General features: G+C 44.3%; 1 protein-coding gene across 1 annotated transcript in view; it reads left to right on the top strand.

Annotated features, from left to right (window-relative positions):
- The first annotated feature begins 1405 nt into the window (after positions 1-1405).
- The window catches only part of OAT (ornithine aminotransferase), a 41273-nt gene continuing 26972 nt past the window's right edge, over positions 1406-15706 (top strand). Inside the window, exon 1 of the mRNA XM_069239131.1 lies at positions 1406-1542. The gene's annotated coding sequence lies outside the window, so the exon portion shown is untranslated. The remainder of the gene's footprint in view (positions 1543-15706) is intronic.

The raw sequence follows: 15706 nt of genomic DNA on the forward strand, positions 1-15706 counted from the left end.
AACTAGCACTAAATCGGTGTCCTATCCTGAGTTCCCACATAACTTTAAGTTATGTGTAGTGCAATGTCAAAGCATATGAAGCAGCTACTAATGAGTTCAGGAGAGACCCTGGAGGTCAGGTTTTAATTGCTCTACAAAAACTGTCTAATACGGTTTCGTCAGCTACTTTGGCCAGATGGATTAGATGGCTCCTTTCTGAAGCAGGAATTGATATATCCATTTTTGGGGCCCATTCAGTCAGGGTGCTATGGCCTCCAAATCTTTTAACTTGGGGGTAAGGCTGGAAGATATTATGAAAGCATCAGATTGGTCTTCTGAGTCTACATTTAAAGCCTTTTATTACAAGCCTATTTTGGATATTGCTTCTGTGGTGGTGAATCAGCTTTGAACTAGCATAATCTGAGCCTCCGGTCCTGACATAGAATAAAACAATTTTGAGCTTTCGCGTCAAGAATTTTCAATTCTATTAAGGACACGAGGCAAGGATTATCCCATCCCTTTATATATGCAGACATCGTTTTACGAGTTAAGTATTATTTGTATTATATTGTTCAATTGTTTTACCCACCCAGGTTGTAAGTTATGTAAATGATTCTGACGATTGAGTTTACCTTTCATGTTTCTATGACTGGTCTTATGTGATTTTTTTCTAAGGATTCGAACAGAAATAACGCTAGAGCTAGTGTTTTGTGGTTATCGTTGGCTGAGGTTCCCTCTTCTGGAATGCTGCTCCTGATATGGATACTTGTTGGCTCAAGTTGAGACTTTCCCTTGGATTTTATGGTTCGATTTATAGACTGGTCCTTATTGACTCCTTTCTCTGTTGAAGCATTTGCAAATTTAAGAGGAAGGACGCTAGTGTTCTGTGCTTATATACATGTTCATCTCTATGGTTGTCATGTGATATATATTGAACTATGGGATGTGTTTTGTTTTGTAAATCTTTTTTGATTGGCTGCTGGAAAGATTAAAATATAGAAAGAGAAACTAATCTGAGCATAATCCTCGACTCCTGTCCTTAATAGAATTTAAAATTCTTGATGCGAAAGCTCGAAAAAAAATTATTGCAACACTAAATAATAAGTACCTGACCCTTCCAGAATCCCATAACAGGCAAACGTGGCCTACATCTTTATGTAGGAAGGCAGCAACCCTGTCCTCAGTACTACTCTCTCCCATTTTGAATATCCTCATTATACAACTGCCCCGCCTTAAATATGCCCCCTCGGTAAATATAGTCTGAGTTTCCACCCAGAATAGCGGTCTCCCCGGTAGCTCCGCCTTTCTAGCAACCCAGCAAGCTGCTTGACGTGGCTTAGGCAACGAGGCACGGAATAATACCAGGGGGCTGACGTCAAATGTAAGAGGGCGGTGGGAAGTTAAATGCAACCCTTGTTCTATTGGCGGGTGATGGAGGGGTATAGCCAATGGCATGCACGGTCGCGTTCTCTCGCCATGACGTCGGTTCTTATATGAAGAGAACGCTGAGCAGCGCCTTCTTCTACGCGCCGAAGAGAGAGGAAGAGGTCGGAGCTGTGCGAGGTGAGAGGCGGGGCTGGACCACGTGACGTGGCCCGGCGGGGAGGGAGGGTAAAGATGTGTCCGCCTGTCTGGCACCCAGAGGTAGTTGAGCGCTTTACACATCCTGGACGACATAACGCAGTGGGCCTGCCGTGGAATGAAACGCAGGGACCACTGGGCACCCACCTGTCAGCGATTGGCCTGTCTCATGTCTTAAGCTCTGGGGTCATCGAGTCCCGTCATTTAGTTCACCTGGAACGTCTTGGCCTTCTTTCATTTTTTTTTGTTTTTGTTTTTTTTTAACCTTAGGAAATCGTATCTTTATCTTTCTGTGAATTAGTGACCCCCACGATGTCACTAGTTTGCTTGGATTGTTCGTGTTAAAAGCGGAATTACAAGTTATGTAATGCAGCTGTTAGCTAGGAAGTACTGACTGGCTGGAGGTATTAAATATGGCTTGGGCCACTTAGCAGCTTTTCCCTAATCCGGTGTTGCCTCCCCCACACACTGATTAACCTCAGTCTCCCACCAACAGTACCTTCACATATCTTACTCACTTTCCTCCGATACAGGTTAACGAGTCAGGAAATGAGGGAACGCGCCTGAGCCAAGGGCCTGGCTTGGCCCCAAAAGTAGGGTTGCCATTCCGGCTATTCTGAGTGCGAGTACAATAAATGCACGGTACAGTGTCCCTACTTTCTCCCCCTCCCCTCGGAGCGGCGGAGTGGGTTGCGTGCTGTGTGACTCCATGGCACGAAAGAAACTAAGTGAGCAAGCCTGAATCCCTCAGTGAGTGTCCTAGCACCCAAATGAGAACTCTTCCAAAAAGCTTTTGCTTCGTGTGCCTATGGATCCAACAACTAATGTAATAGCCGTCCATTTTCTGGCTCTCGTGCTTTCTTGTCTGCAGTGCTCAGGTTTCTTTACTCTGTAGCACTGAAACGTTATCTGCGGCTTATACCATGCTGTATAAATCAGTTTCACACACATTGCAAAACTGTGGCACCAAGTGTTTTATAGCCATGGACCCTGTTTTTGTATTGATAGTCAAACTCAAATTCTCCCCCATCCACAAAAGGTGTGCTCCATTTATTCTTCACGTTGTTTCAGTGTTATGCGGCCCTTTCTCGGAACTTTAGTCAACCTGTCATGCTTTATAAACGTTGGTGCTGTGGGCAGAAGTTGGGGTTTCCTGGCTCTGAAATTGTGTTTCCGGCACACCTGGAACAGAAGTGTACAGCTTTAGAGGCGCGTAATGCACGTTTTGCATGCTGTCATATTTGTATTTGGTAACGGGATGGGCTTTTCTAATTTTCAGGCACAAACCATGTATACAGAAAAATGGGGGCGGGGAAGAACTGAGAGAGATAACAGCTGGTTTCCTCTTGCCTGCTGTACAGAGACCGTACTTTCATGATCGAGGGAAACTGGAATTGGATCAATAGTCGCAGCGAGCGTATGCCAGTACTATCTCGTAAAGGGTTAGATGCGCACAGTTTACACATTGTGACTGGGCTGACAGGAGCCATGTTTGAGAAGCGAGGGGAGGCAGCAACAAGTCGGGAGAGCCCCCCTATCACGTCTATACACCATCATGCCGGTGTGTGGCTTTGTACTCGACATGTCTGAATGAATGTGAGGGGCAGAATATCTTTGACTAGTCCTTCAAATATTTGTATGAATCGGCATTACTTGCCAGCCAACGAAGTGAATACAAGCAGGAGGAACAGCCTTCCGAGAAGAGATTTGTGCAGTAAGATTACCGACTAAAAGCTTTATCTTCCTAAGAAACTGCAAGAAAGCCCAATAACTGACTTCCTGATCATAAAAACAAGGACAACCTATATATAGCTACTGGGAAGGATGCTTCTAATCTCTTGGCCACTAAATAAAATGCCACTCCCGTGTGTTACCTGTATTTTAGCTCCAGGGTCGGTGGTGAAATTACTGGTGAGATACTGGTTTCTAAACATTATTTTTAGAACATACATGACGCACCCCTGCTGTTACTATGATGCAGTACTCAACTTTTATATTATGTTATACATGACGGAAGCAACATTACAGAGAAATAAACCATATGCAAGAGATTTTGGTACAGTCCTCATCTTGAAGGTGCTTTCTAATGTGGTGACTACGGAGAAGGAGGCACATAGAATGAAGTAAAGGCCTTCACATCTTGGTCAGCCGGGAAAGCTGGCATTGACCCAGGTTTCCATGGTTAGCTCGTTTTCTCTCCTAACCAAAGATAAATGTTTGGTGTTTAGATCTTCAAGGAACTAAATTAATGTGCTTTAAGTACTATTAAGATGAACCTGGGGCAAGCAGTCTTGCTAGGGAAAAATAAAGTGCAAAGCTAAAGGAAGGCAAAACATTCTATTTTGTATTACTCATTAACAAAACAGGAGGCCTTGGACATCCCACAGAATTAGAGGCTTTCACAGAAGGACAACTGAAGATCAGAGCTTAGCGGCTGGCAAATTTTCACTCCGAGCTTGCACAGTCTTGCATGTTAAAGTGGGCAGTTCCAGAATAAATATTGTTGAACTTCTCAAGGTTGAGTTTTAGAAGTTAGTGGCTTATAGTTAGCATATGTACATACTTGCTATTTCTGTGTTTTCCCATATTGAGATCGGCATATTTTTGGTTATCAGAAATACAGGTCTCTGCATATATAGATGCAGACGGTAGTGGTGCCCTATTATATACACATGTTGGTGGACAGCACACTTGCCTTGACCACAAATGCTGTAATCCTGGTCAGCAGGATGCAGACCAAGCAGGCTGGGTACTGGGAGAAAAGAACATCGCTCATCACCCCCCCCTCCCCCCCCACTGCTTCCATGGTTGCTTTCATGGCCTCCATTTGAGGACTTTTAGCCAAGAACACATTAAATCCCGAGAGTTTGAAGATTTGCTGGCCTTAAATGTACAAACGGTTAACAGACTTAAAAACATCCTACCATCAGTAGATGTCACACAAGATGAGATCCAAAAAGTCAGATCTGCTAGAAACTTTCCCCAATAAAAAAGCCCTTTCGACTTGACCTGATTACCAAGAGTTGAATGCACCCGGTTCACAAGAATCTTTGAGAAAATACATTCTAATTGCAGAGACTGTTTTCACTCCATTACCAGTAAAGCCACACTAGTGTACAGTTCCTTCGTTTGGCCTTTTAGTACTCTTCAACAACCCTTAAGCATACACCCAAACCCAGGAGACCATACCATGTATCTGTAGCACACATCTCTGCTCCAGAAGTTGGGCCAACAACCTCCTCCCCATGTATATGATTCACCCCGGAGATTTGCTACTTATAGTACCAGTCCTTAATGTGAGCCCGTGATTTCACGTTTTCAGCATCTGCACTTAATTGTCAACACCAGGGGTTATGGCAACCAGCCACATAGTGGTGCTGTTTGTCTAATTTTGTGGTGAGCACAACAACATTTGTTTAATAATTCTCTATGCATTAAACGTACTAATACTTGCCACCCAATCTATAACAGTAGCTTGTGACATGTACTAGTCTTGCCTAGTGTATAAAATGCCATTGCTCATTAGTAGAGCAGTGGGTAGTGCAAGCTGCCATGTTCTCCTGACAAGGGCCTTGACACTTATTTCTTTACACGTTAAGTAAAGTTTAGTACTATTTTCAGGAATATGGAACGTGCTCCCTGGCCATGCCAGTGCTAGAGTGGGATCTTGCCTGGTTCCCCTGACTCCGGGTTTATGTTCGAGCAGTTCCAAGACTGACCAGGTGAGCCAGGTGGCTGCTTGGGGTTCCCTGAGCTACTGGTAAAATGGCTTGATACCGGGTCTGAGAGATAATTGCTTTGCTTCCCTTTCATTGCCACGTGGGCAGTGACGATTGCCTGATTCTTCAGGCTCCCAGCTCTTACTTTGTCGACCTCCCCCCCCCCCCCCCCCCCCTCGCCTAACCCATCAAAATTCCCGTAGGCTGTGAAGCTGAGGGCAGTTGGACATGTTGGCCTGGATTATCACGCCGAACTGCTTAGTTTATCAGGCATTGTTTCAGGGTGTGCATGCTACGGTTAATCTAAAGGTTGTCAATGAGTTATGAGCAGTATCCAGATGCAACCCAAAAGTTCTGCACCACTGGTCAACTACTGCTAGTCACACGAGACAAACTAAATCACTACGTCATGTCCTTTTTAAAGCTTTATAAAGCTGTGAGGCAAAAACTAAATCTACTAATGGTAATATAGTTATCTGTAGGTGCAAGAATGCAATACAAAAGTGTCACAGATCTATTCACATTATAGCGGCAGTCCTGATGAGCAGTCTGAAAATGTTACTTTAAAACACGAGATTCTTGCTCAAAAGAGCAGGAGCTGTGCCACTTCGGTATACCAACACTGCTGTGAAGGACACGTAATGACCCACTGTAGGTACATAGCAGCTTTGCAGACTAGAGTCGAAATAGTCCATATAGACCCTCTTAAAATCCAACAGTCTAAGAGGTGCAACCAGTGCCCCATTAAAACCTCTAGCTCTTATGAAAAGTGCTTGTTCTTTCCTGTTCAAAGTATGGCAGCCCAGGTGGGACGTGCCCGTTCTATTCTGTTACAAGTATATGAGACCCCCTAAGAAGTGTTAGTACAGCCCGGCTTAAAGTATGTTTGTTCTAAGTAATCGTCAACGTAGGGCAGTTTTCTTACTTCACCCATGCCCCTTTCTTCAACACCATCTGCGTGGGGCTTCCCTGTTCAAACTCCTCATGCAAGTCCACTCTCCCTGTGTAAGACCCCCATCCCACCCTACGAGGCTGCCTTCTTTCATATCTTCTCTCCCTGTGTGGGTGACTGCCTCACGTTCCTCTTCCCTGTATTCTGTTAGCCAATCCCATTCTCCTGCTTGCAGGAGGTCCCTCACACGTTGACCTCTGACTGTGTAACGCTCTCCTATCGTTTCTTCAAACCCTCTCCCTCCTACAGGGGGGTAGCTCCTGCGCAACAAGTGTCTGCTGTCGCTGCATGTATATTTAGTCTGGCTGCCTGCCGCGAGTGGGTGTGAGAGAGGCCAAAGCCGGCTCAGCCAATGATTCTCTTCCATCTGAGCTGATGCAATGTGATATTTGGCAGAAATAAAGGGGATTGTCGCACATTCAACGGGATGCTAGGCCAAAGAATGCTGAGAGAGATTTTTTTGTTAGGTGTTTGTGAATAGTGTTAACTGATGGCCGGGCCCTTGGCAGTGACAGATATTTTCGTCTTTTTGGTCAGTTTGCCTTTATAAGGGTCAGTGTCTGTATCGCAGGAATCATGTCTTGGTGAGAAGACGAGGTCAGACTCTAAACATCAGCCTCCCAGCGTCTCGCTGGAGCCTTTCCTGGATACAGGAGAGGTTGTAGTCCGAGAGTCCAAAAGCCTCTGGCTAAATGGTATGAGCTCCTGATGTGTCAGTTTCCGAAGAAGGGTTTAGTATAGAGCACCCTTAAGGTAAGAATAGCCATGTTCAATGACCGCACCCATTGACAGAGTATTTAATGTGATGAAGCCAGTGTTTTTGAGAGGTCATTGTTTGCGGTTTGCCTCGGGGTGCCAGGGCTGCGTGTGGGACACCTGCGTTCATTGCGCGAGGAGCTAGTACTCAATAGACTTGACAGGATGGTAGGTAGAAGCAGGTGATAATAGAAGTAAATCCTGACTGAGTGTTTCTGTGTCCCGGACTTTGCTAGTTTGAGTGTGTATTTGAATATCTCATTTTAGAGCCATGATCAAATAGTAAATAACTGAAGGCAAGTCTCGCGCTTCTGTCGGCCAGTGAGTTTCTTTACAACACTGTGGGCCTTGCATTCTGCCTTCTGAAAATGGTGCAGCCTTCAAGAGAATGATTGTGTTCTTTCCCTTTAGAAGAGCAGTGTGTGCACTGTGGTATTAGACCCAAGCTATAAGGAGCTATGTTAGCTCCTTCAGGCTCTGTGATTGAGGTCCGGCAGTATTTAGGGGGTGGGGTTGTTTCAACAGGAATGTGCTCTGAAACAGAGGCAAGGGTGGAGAAGGAGTGCCGCCTTACCTACCATATGTGGTGGCGTTGGTCTGTGATTACCACAGACAATGGACAAATATGAATAACTTTCAAGAAGGTCGTGGTTTCCTGTTCTGAAGCAGCTTTTGGCCCTTTTTTTAGGAGATTTGGGTCCACTTGATGCCTTGTACAGAGGTCTCATTTTAGGTGTGTCCCCCATCTTGCTTACTCAATTTGCTCACCCATCATCTCTTCCACAAAGTGTTTGTACTTGGGAGAAAGCAGAAAGTGGAACTTGCTTCTGAAATGAGGAACATAGTGCAAAGTAAGTTAGAAGCTGTAAAGTGTCAATTTTATGCTAAACTTCTTAATTTCAATTAAAGCAATAAGGAAAGGCTTAGTCTGTCTAGGCCTTTATTGCTCATGTTACCCTGATGGGGTCTCTTTGCCACAGTCTTCTAACTGGTACCCTACAAGATTTGTGTTGGTGGGTTATTTTTTATTTGCTGTTAACATTGGTCACATACTTTATTGAGACTGGTAGAGAGTTCCAGAAGACTGTCCCTTGGCTGGAAAAGTATCGCCCACATTTAGATTTCAACTCAAATTGAAGTAGTGGATCAGTCTCTTATCCTGACACTTAAGACTTCTGGTGGGCTAGTTTGAAGAAAATGTACCAGAAAGGTTTAGCGAACAAGATCAATACATTTGTACATCAATACCAGAGTTGAGATTGGATTCTGTCATTCAGTGGTAGCCATTGAAGGTTGTCCCGGCTACTGAAACCCGGTCCGGTCACTGGACACCAACTCTACTTGGGCACTGAGTCATGTTGGCATCAAGGATGAGGGCACGTTCTAACTTCTGACTCAAGAGAGTGAGCTAATGAGTCACTCAGTTGGTCTCTCCTTGGCGTCAAATATAATTACATTTTTAACTTTAAGTTGTGGTAGTTGAAGTTTATCATGTTTTTGATATCCCTTAGTGTTATAATTAGGTTTTCTCCTGGGGCCTCTCCTTTTCTGAGTTTAATGTATATTTTGGTATCTTTGGCAGAGCATTGGAATCCAATCTGGGAATTGTTAAAAATGTGGATTGATTTTAGGTATGTTGGTCTAATTAGTTAAATTGAGGCAAACCATAGCCTCAATATGCAAAATGCAATACGTTATCAAACATCCAGAATTGGGAATAGTGTCCACGATGACCAGGAGTGAAGGGGTCACCCCAGGCCAGGTATACATTAAATAATACAACAGGTCACACACTTACCTGGTTCCGACCGCAATGCTGGATCTCATATTTATGCCAGCCCCAATTCTTCAAGAATTACAGGTGCGTGGACTTCAGTTCTGAAACAATTCAAGTCTGGAGTGCCCACTCTGTAGAGGAATTCAGAGCACTAAGGCTGTTAAAACAAAAGTAGTGTCTGATTTCTGGAAAGCAAGGTTTCTCTATTCAGAACTCAGTCTTACAGATAGTATTAAGGCTTAGTCTAAGGATTAGTGTACACCATCATGTGCTCATGTGCTCATGTACTTAGCTTTGTCTCTCCTTAAAACTGGAATCCAGAGGAAGTCTTTGTAGATGTAGCGCCAGGAGGCGAAGAGGAATCGCCACACTGGAAGAGAAGACAACAAAAGCGACAACGGAGTCAGTGTCACAGGAGCTACAGGGAGACTTAGGCTAAGGAAGATTACAACGCTGGAAGAATCCAGTCAACTCGGGAGGTGAGTGCAGGGATGATGCTTGCTCAGGACAGGAACTATGCCAAGCACTAACTCAAGTTCCAGGTGCGCTTTAAATACTCCATGGGTGTGGTCACATCGGAGACAGGAAGGTTCCAACAGGCCTTGGAAGAGAACGCCTGTCAGCCTTATAGTTTTGACCTTTATTGCAAGCAGGTGGAGTCAATAGGTCCTGGCAGTTGGAACCAATAAACAGGAGCAGGTGGAATCAGTCCACATTAGCAGGTGGAGTCATAGGTCAGGGCAGTTGGAACCAATAAATAGGAAATACATCTATTCTTTTCAAGTGTGCAAACCCAAAAGACAAATTGAACAACAATACCAGAATGTTCTAATGGTCTGGGAAGGGCTGTGCCAAGGGGGTAAGTTTAGTGGGACTATGCGGCCTGAGCGATGTTTATCCTGGTGTCACAGGACTGCATGACGTTCCACAGGGGAAATACAACATGAGCCCTGGGCACCAAACCCACTGTACAGAGGGCACAAGAGGGGGTTGTGACACAATAGACGCAAGATCCTAGTGGGGTATAATGATGTTGTTTCCCATGAAAGGAAGAAGTCGGGTGAATCCTTCTGTGTTTTTGTATGAAACAAGACTTGAACCACCTGATAGTGTTATGATCCCTCTTTTGCCACAGTGGCCAGTCTATCCAGTAAAATGTGCTGGTCCATGTTGTGAAATGCCACAGAATGTCCAACATGACCAGAAAACAAGAGGCCCTCTTGTTTGTGAAACAAATGGTATTGTTCCATAAACCAGTTGTCAGATGTTTAATACAAAAGTCAGGCTGCACTGCAGGTTTACTGGGAAGAGGGACATGTTGTTGGCAATGTTAAGTTGCAGCTGGAAACTATAGTTTTTCTTTAGGATTTTATCAATAAATTTAAGGCGATCAGTCTTAAATTGGTGAGCACCATTGAATCCAGATTGTTCTTCGGTTTTAAGGATTACTGCTACACAAGACAGGTCGTTTTTTTCCCCGTCCCCCATACTAGGTCCAATATAAAACAATTTCCTTGTTCTAGAAAGCACAGACTTGAGGCGAAAACTATACTGTTAGGCCACGAGTCTCCTGAGCCTTAAAGTGGACATTATTTTTATAATGCTTAAACTCGCAGTTGATTCTTGTGCCCCAATTTGGCCATGACAGCCTCTATAAAGATCTGGGAGGGATTGAGAGCTGCTTTTAACACAATATGTAATACTTTGCTACTGCACCGAAAATTAGACTATGTAGGGAATTATCGCCATTCTTTAGGTTTATTGCTGGGGAGCTTCATTAGAGTATAAGGACGACCATTTAAAGACAAAAAAACAGAGCAAAGCTTTTTTTCAGTCTAAGGGAGAACTATCTGGTTTAGTTAGAAATCCTTTCTGTTGACTAGACTCCATGCAGTTGTGGGTTTTGCAGCCAGCTGCGTTTAAACAGTGCATATGGTACTAAATGTGAATGGAGCTTTACTTATGCATGTGTTCTGTGGAGAGCTGAACTCTCATATCTGCTGGAGCTGATGATCTGTGGCATTATCCTTAAATCCAACCTCAGTAGCTGCTGCATCATGGATCTAACTCTGCCTCAAAAGCTGGCATTCAGAGGCAGCTTTGCTAGATGTCCTCCAGCTCTGTGGCAGCATGGCCCCAGTCTACAGGCTCTGCTGTTGTAAGCACATACAGGACTTGGAACCAAGCCTTGATAGAGATTACAAAATCCTGCTGACTTGGCTGGCAAAGACCTGTTGTGTCAATGAGCGCAGTGCGAACAAGCTGACCGGAGGTGCTCAGTTGAGGTCAGTCCCCTACCTAGACTGCAATCGGATTGCACTGAAACATTATTGCATCACAGGTGGCCAGTTTGGTTTGTTCTGAGCATGGAAAGCTTGACAAGATTTATTCACATATACTGCCTCTTGGAGCCAAGTTGACTTCTCAGCCTCTGGGTGAGTGAGTTCAGCAGGTTATGCCTTATCCGTATGTTAAGGCAAACATCTGTAATGGGTTTGTTGCACTTTAAGTCCAATCCAAGTTACAGGCTTACAGAAAGCCCTCCAACTAGTACTTTAGTCCCTTTTTAAGGTTTTCTTGCCCTACCGTGATTTTGTAGAAAACTCCGATTAATTTAAACATGCTCTTCAGCTGGGGTCAGGTTATATAAATTCCACGAAAATTAATACAAGCTGCAAAAATTAAAAATGTTTTATTTGAACGGACTGCTACAGACTAGCTTTTAAAACCTATGATTAGAAGATATACATGCACTGTATTTTAAAGATTAAAATGGGTCTTTGAGTTAGGCACTTAATTCCTAGATTTGTGTCTCTTCCTGGTCGAAGACTGGAATCCTGATGCAGTGCAAGCCATTGAGTACACATTCATTTGTGATCTGTTGCATTAGAACCCAACCTTTTGACTCTTCTTGGGGAGGCACCGCTCAAAGATTGGCCACACAGGGTTACTCCAGCATAATCCCTCTTCCCCTTGCTCACTTCCAGATTTGTCTCAGATGATTTATTCCAGTAGTGTGTATGGTAGCGTTCCTTTTTTCATACCTTTTTGATTTTTCTACGTTGCTATTTTGAACAGTAACTCTGAGAGTCCCATGACTATCTGCTTTAGGTTTAGCTGCCCTCTACCCATAAGACTATTGGACATATGTTCTAATGTGAGGCAAACATTTAGCAGAAGCTAATTCACTGTCTGGGTTAATCCTAGTAAATGTTCATGCTCCTTACTCTCTTCCTCAAGACAGATCCCTGAAAGATATGAGAACCACACCTTATGACAAACGTATGCGGCTTGTCTTCATTGGATTGTCATTGTGTTGCTTGTACAATACAGCTCCCCTCTTCCTGCACCCCTTCTTTACTGACTCTGTGTCAGCAGAGAGACAGTGTGAGCCTTCTACAAAATATGCATGTTAAAAAAAAACAACAAAAAAAAAACTTTGGCCAGGAGTCAGGGAAAGGGAGAATTATTTAATGTGAAGTGACATAATGGAAAGGAAGGCAGCATGGAAACGCTGACCTGACTGTACAATGACTGTTCAGGTCTGTAAAACAATAGGCTCCGCATCTGACATCTGATCATTCAGGCTTAATACTTCAGCCTGTGTTCTGGTTATACATAGATGCTATGGTTCCTGGAAAAGGGGAGGGATTATGACAAAAGTACCTAGCTAGAGGGTGAAAATGATAGTGTACTACATTGAACACAGTTTTTTCTTAACCTAAAGAAAGCAGTGGGGATGCTCTAGACAAGATGCTGTGACCCACCTGGAATGAATGGGTGATGGGACGTTTCAGTACTTTAGGGCATACACCTACTTTTTTGCGATCCTTACATTGCCGAGATTACAATAGACCCCTGGTTCCTGTTTCTCAATCGATTGCAGATAGTGCTGCTTCAAATGAAGCAGGGTGCCTCCTGTTCTTGCCGCTGGCCAAGAAGTACACGAGACAAGCCAGTGATTGCGAGGAGGATGAGGTCTGAAGGCACTGAACAAGATGGAGGCAGAAACCTCTCTAAGCTTTGAGGACCTTTTCCTAGAACCAACCCAGATAAGAGTTATTATAATATAGCTGAGAGATCAGTGAACCAGAAACTACGATCATGCTGTCCAGCCCGAAAATACTTGAATCTAAGCAGGGTCGAACTGAAACCGAAAATTGGCCCGGGCAAAAAAAAAAATGGCCGCCATTGGTGGATTCAATATTTTAGAGTGTCCCATGCCCCATTTCTCCTGGAAGTTTGAATTAACGTTGTCCTGCACCCACTCAAATCTGCACTACAGAGTGACCAATAAGCTTGCGATCCCTCACACACAACAGAAACAGTCTGTCTTCATCACATGAAACATTTCCGAAGGCCAGTGATAGCTCGCAGATAAGTTGAAAACCTTCAAGTTGCCACAAATGTATTGAATTGAGCAGCTGAAACGTAGAAATATCTGCATAGGCTGTGCACGGCATGCATTTTAAATGTACAGCTTAAGGTTTGTTGTAGTCTCTCCATGTGCGGCGGTGTGTTGTGGGTGACTAGTTTGGCTTCACACTGCTCCTTTTTGTCTCCATACCATCATTCAGTGATGTCTGTGTTGGATTTGGAATGTTGATGCTGAGGACCCTCTGTAATTGCTTGTCATGGCAACTAAGGACATTCCAGGAAGGTTAGCCACATTCAGACAAAACTAGTGACACTTCTTACTTGTGATCGATTGACCTACTTCGTGCCGCTGTCCTCTTCCGGCCTCCCTGCACCTCCTCCGTTTCACCGTCTCTTTTCCTCGCCATTTCGTCAGGGCAGCTGGAACTAGAAGTGCAGCACCCTCCAAGCTGGAGGCAAAATATAAATATAATAATGCATAACAATAAGCCCTTCAGGCAGTTTATTTTCATGCGGAATCGGCTATTTACTCCAATGCTATGAAAGGGCAATAATAATTAAGGAGCGCATAGAAAACCGCGTTTAACACGCTACTGCGCATATACTCGTCATGTAAATCTACCTTCATATTATTTGGGCTTCAAAGAGATGACAGTTGCTAACAAATTTTGTCACTCTTTTGATTGGATCCAACGGAGAATGAGGCACATAAAAGGCACCACTGTAAACAAGCATTTGCAATGGAATGGGTCTCACGTTTGCTCGAGTTAGAACCATTAGCAGTGTAAATTCTGAGCAACTTTTCTTTCCACATAAATTGAAAAATAAAACAGTTGACATAAGCAGCAAGCCAGTTCAAAGTGCCGTGGCTGCCATGAGCATGAGGGCGAAGGAGAGACACACAAGGAAAAGGTATGCTCGCAGTCAAACGTATCTGCAATCGTGCAGTTATCAATGTAACCGGGTCGGTGTCCAAGGCGGTAACAAACCCGCCCCAAGGAGGGACAAATGTAAAACATTTCCATATGATAACAAATGATTTTTGAAAGGCAAGCCCAGGAACGAGTGATAGTAATGGGCCTGAGGTGGGCATGGTTGAAAGCCCACAGATAGATTAAAGCCGGTCAAAGCGCTTGCGCAGTCGACCTTAAAAATGCTGCTTTCACAAGTGTACAAAATTTTAAAATAAGAGTTCATTTTCATTTGAGCTTTTTAATAGCTGACTGTGGTGGAAGCAGGTTTTGAAGTATGGTGATAAAACAAACCGAAACACATTTATTTTTAACCTTGTGTACACACACAGTTAAAATCAGTTGTATTTTATTAATGGTTAAAGTTTTTGCTCATTTCCTGCACACACCGGTTCTGTAACAGGATTTTGAGAGCCCCAATACTTTTAGTGAACTGATGCCTCAGGCCAACAACCACAGTCTGAAATTGTTGCAGCTCCACTGCATTTCACTACCCTTTCTCAACTTGTGTCTTGTTTATTGTAGGAAAGTGGAATGTTATACAGTGTTGCTGGTTAGGCTTACTATGTATTACTCACAATACCCCAAAGATGGTCGTTTGGATTCATAATAATAAACCCTTAGCTCACTCCGGGTAGTGTAGCAAAGAACACTCAAGCTTTACTAGAAGAGCGTGTGTTAAGCGAGTTATGGATTTTAGAGTAGAAATACAGTCAATGCATTCACAAACTGCCAAATCTCACCTTTGTGGTCAATGGGAAAAGTTACTAGTGACAGTCACTTGGGGGGGGGGGGGTGAGTTTAGAGGAACCCACTGGTAGTTAAAGTTGTGTGGGTCCCAAGACCAAGCTGCGACAGACCAGTTTTACCTGGCTCCTGGGGCCCGGATGCAGAGGTCTCCTGGATGTCCTTGGTGCTGACCGTGGGAGCCGTGGGTGCTGAAAAATGGTACTTGTGACACTGTCACTTGCAGGTCGAGTTTGTGGATGCACAGTGGGGGTTAAGCTTGTGTGGGCCCCTGGACCAGGATTCTCCAGGCAGAACAACTCTACCTAGCTCGAGCGTCTCGGGTGCAGAGGTGTGCTTGGCTATTCTTGGTGCTGAACAGGAGTTGAAGTTGCTGGTTTTACCACTGGGACGGTGTAGGCGAGAATATTGGTGCAGATCTCAACAATGGAGTCACAGGTGATGTCCGCTAAAGGTGTTGCGGTGTGCTCTTGGGTTGCAGTGTGGAGTAAAGGTGGTGACCAGACAGGCCATCAACAAGCGTTGGCAGTAGTAAGGTGGAGGAGAAGCCGCTCCCCTTCGGGAGGTCCAGTGGAAAACAGTAGGTGGCTGTAACTTGGCAGGGAGCTGGACTACTCTTTTCACAATACAGACGCCCTCTCAGAGGGCTCGATGACCAGCACTTCTTCAGATCCGGTGAGTACTTTTCTCCTGCTGTGACTAGGAGACTAGTACCACCAGTCCAAGGGAGTTCGGTCTTGCCTTCGGCTCAAAAAAGGGTCCCCTCTCACTGGGGGAAGCAGTCTTTGGTACAGGGCAAGTCCTAGATTTAGGGGTGTGGGTGCATGTAGACAATGGGCTACTATCC

This window comes from Pleurodeles waltl, chromosome 6 (assembly GCF_031143425.1).
Source record: "Pleurodeles waltl isolate 20211129_DDA chromosome 6, aPleWal1.hap1.20221129, whole genome shotgun sequence".
Classification (NCBI taxonomy): domain Eukaryota; kingdom Metazoa; phylum Chordata; class Amphibia; order Caudata; family Salamandridae; genus Pleurodeles; species Pleurodeles waltl.